Source organism: Dipodomys ordii, unplaced genomic scaffold, assembly GCF_000151885.1.
Source record: "Dipodomys ordii isolate 6190 unplaced genomic scaffold, Dord_2.0 Scaffold171, whole genome shotgun sequence".
NCBI classification, from domain to species: Eukaryota; Metazoa; Chordata; class Mammalia; order Rodentia; family Heteromyidae; genus Dipodomys; species Dipodomys ordii.
Window position 1 is genome coordinate 44,573 of NW_012267387.1, and position 3,986 is coordinate 48,558.

The following is a 3,986-nucleotide window of genomic DNA, read 5'->3' on the forward strand; positions in this document are numbered from 1 at the left end:
GAACCAACCCAGATGCCCCTCAGTAGATGAATGGATCAAGAAAATGTGGTATAGATACACAATGGAATTCTAAGCCTCCATCAGAAAGAATGACATTGCCCCATTTGTTAGGAAATTGAAAGGCTTGGAAAAAATTATATTAAGTGAAGTAAGCCTAGCTCAAAGACACATAGGTCCCATGGTTTCCCTTATTTGCAATATGTAGTATATGTATGTGTCAAGCAGAACAGGTCAGGTAATGCGATGTTAGGAAAGTGAACCCTTAGATATGTATTGAAATGTTTTTTTTTCTTTTATGCATTTGTTTCTTTATGCATTTTATTTCTTTGTTGCTTTGTATATCCCTCCCCCATGGTATAACCCCTGCTTTCACTATATTTGATGTTGGTATAATTTGTGGAGGAGATGGGAAAAAACAAGGTGTTTAAGGATACAGGTGGAACTGTTGCAACAATTAGAAGTACAAGTTGTCATATCGAAAAGGAACTTTACAACTTTGGTGCAGGGGGGGAGATTCGAGTGGGGGGGTCTGGGGAGGCTGGGAAGGAATGTGAAGGGTAAACAAAGGAGGAGGCTGCAATGCTTGATAAGAAAGTTATTCATTATTTTGCCCATGTAATTGTAACCCCTCTGTACAGTATGTTCACAAAATATTTTAAAAAAAGAAAGAAAGAAAATAATCAAGAAGAAAAAATAAAAAATATGTTACAAACAATTGAATGAAATAAAAAAACATTTGAACACATATCTTAGGATTCATTTCCCTAACATCAACTTATTTGACCTATTCTGCTTGACTCAGACATATACTAATTTTTGCAAATAAGGGCAACCATGGGACCTGTTTTTTGGGCCTGGCTTACTTCACTTAATATAATTTTTTCCAAGTCTTTCCATTTCCTACTAAATACGCAATGTCATTCTTTCTGATGGAGGCTTAGAATTCCATTGTGTATCTATACCACATTTTCTTGATCCATTCATCTACTGAGGGGCATCTTTGTTGGTTCTTTATCTTAGCTATGGTAAATAATGTTGCAATAAACATAGTCGTGCTGGTAGCTTTAGTGTGTTTTTTTTTGTGATCATTGGGTAAATGCCCCAAAGTGGGATTGCTGGGTCATAGGGGAGCTCTATGTGGAGTCCTTTGAGGAACCTGCATACTACATTCCAAGGTAGTTGAACTCGTTTACAATCCCACCAACAATACAGTAAGGTTCCCTTTTGTCCACATTCTCTCCAACATCTGTTGCTATTAGAGTTCTTGATTATCACCATTCTAACTGGGATGAGGTGGTATCTCAATGTTGTTTTGATTTGCATTTCTTTTATGGCTAGGGAGGTTGAGCATTTCTTCATGTGCATAGTGGCCATCCTTCTTTCCTCTTCAGAGAAGTTTCTCTTTAAGTCTTTAACCCACATATTTATTCGGCAGTTGTTTCTTTGAAGATTTGTATTTGGGGGATTTAATTATTTGAATACCAGATATTTTTAGATATCAGACCCTTTTTCATTGTATGGCTAGTGAAGATCTTCTCCCAATCCGTAGGCTTTATATTGATCTTGCTAGCTATGCCCTTTGCCATGCAGAAGCTCTACAATTTCATACAATCCCATTTGTCCAACATTTGTTTGATTTGTTCTGTTTCTGGGTCTCTGTTAAGAAAATTTTGGCCTGTGCCAAGGAGATCTAGGGTTTCTCCTATTCCATCCTGTAATATTTTCAGAGTGTCTGATTGACTCCGAAGTCTTTGATCCATTTGGAATTTATTCCAGTACAGGGTGAAATATAAGGATCTAGCTTTAGTTTTCTACAAGTAGTTAACCAGTTTTGCCAGCACCATTTACTTAAGAGGCTGTCTTTCTTCCATTGTATTTTTTTAGCTCCTTTATCGAAGACTAGATGGCTATAGGTCTGCAGGTCCATTTTTGGGTTTTCAATTCTATTTCATTGGTACTGAGGTCTGTCCTTGTGCCATACCAAGCTGTTTTGATTATTATGGCTTTGTAGTAGAGTTAAAATTTGGTACTTATATTCCTCTAGCTCTCTTCTTTCTATTGAGGATCATTTTTGCTATTTGGGGTCTTTTATTGTTCCATATGAATTTTTGGATTGCCTCTTCTATTTCCTTGAAGAATGTGGTTGTATTATTAATAGGTATTGCATTGAATTTGTAGATAGCCTTGGGAAGTATTACATTTTCATGATTTTAATCTTTCCAAACCAGGAGTATGGGAGTTTTTGCCACTTTCTAAGTTCTGTTTTGATTTCCTTTTTAAGGTTTTTAAAGTTTTCATCATAGAGGTCCTTCACTTCTTTTGTTTAGTTAATTCCTAGGAATTATATTTTTGTGGGGTATTGCAAATGGAGTTGCTTTCCTAAGTTCAGCCACACTTTGGTCATTGTTGGCATACAGAAAAGCCATTGATTTTTGGAGGTTAATTTTATAACGTACTGTTTTGCCAAAGTTTTGAATCAGCTTGAATAATTTGGGGGTGGTGTCTGTGGGAGTCCAAGGAAACTATAACCAATCAACTAAGTTATTTGAGAATAAACACTAAACACCAAATTAAGGAAGTAAAGAAGTTCATACAAGATCTATAAGTAAGCTCCAAAAAAGAATTTGAAGCCATCAAAGATGACCAACTAGAAGGAAAAGAAATAAAAATCAAAGTAGAAAGTGTTGATAGTAGGTTAGACCATGCAGAAGATCAAATCTAGGGGATTTAAGACAGCCTAGATATAATAAAGAACATACAACCATCCAAGACAAATCCAAGAAACATGATAGATCTATTCAACATTTGGAAATCAACATCAGGAGGCATAATCTGAGGATAACAGCTGTGGAGGAGCACCTAAAGACAGAAGTTAATGACCTAAGAAATTTGTTTAATAGGATCCTAGCAGAGAACTTCCCAAACATGCAAAAAGATAGGCCTATTCAGATACAAGAAGCTTTTAGAACTCCAAATAGACCAGACCAGAACAAGACATCCCACCATCACATTATAATCCTCACAGGATCAATTCAGACCAAGGAAAAGATCCTTAAAGCTGACAAGGAGAAAAGATAAATCACCTATAAAGAGAAACCAATTAGAATCAACTCAGATTTCTCAGCAGAGACAATTAAAACAAGAAGAGCCTGGAATGATGTATGCCATGCCCTAAAGACAAACAACTATCAACCAAGAATACTGTAAACAGCTAAACTCTCTTTCATAACCGAAGGTCAAACAAAAACCTTCCATAGCAGAAAATATTGAAAAATATATCTCCACCAAACCAGCCCTACAAAAGATTCTTAAAGTTGTCCTACACATAGAAAACCAACAAGACAACAATAAAGGCCAAGAAACTGCACCCAAACTGAGAATCCAAGAACCATTGGAAGAATCCAGTAGCTGCAGCCCCTAAGAAGGTGGATTAAATGGCAGGAACTCCCAAATACCTCTCAGTCCTGTCTCTCAACATTAAAGGACTTAGCTCTCCAGTTACACGACATAGACTGTCTAGAAGGATTAAAATGCAAGATGCTTCTATCTACTGCCTTCAGGAGTCACATCTTGCCCATAAAAACAAACACATTTTCAATGTGAAAGGCTGGAACAAAATCTACCGAGCAAATGCCCCCCTCCCCATAAACAGGCAGGAGTTGCAATCCTAACATCAGATGAAATAGACTCCAAATTAAAATTCGTGAGAAGAGATAAAGAAGGTCGCTACATACTAATTAAGGGATCTCTCCTTCAGGAGGATATTACAATTCTAAATATCTATTTGCCAAACAACGGAGCACCCAAATTTATCCAAGAAACACTACTTTCCCTCAAATCCCACATAGATCCAAAGACATTAATTGTTGGGGAATTTAACACACCAATTTCCCCACTAGATAGATCAACTCAGCAAAAACTCAACAGACAAACTGCAGATCTAAACAGCTGCATAGATCAACTAGATTTAACAGACATCTACCGAA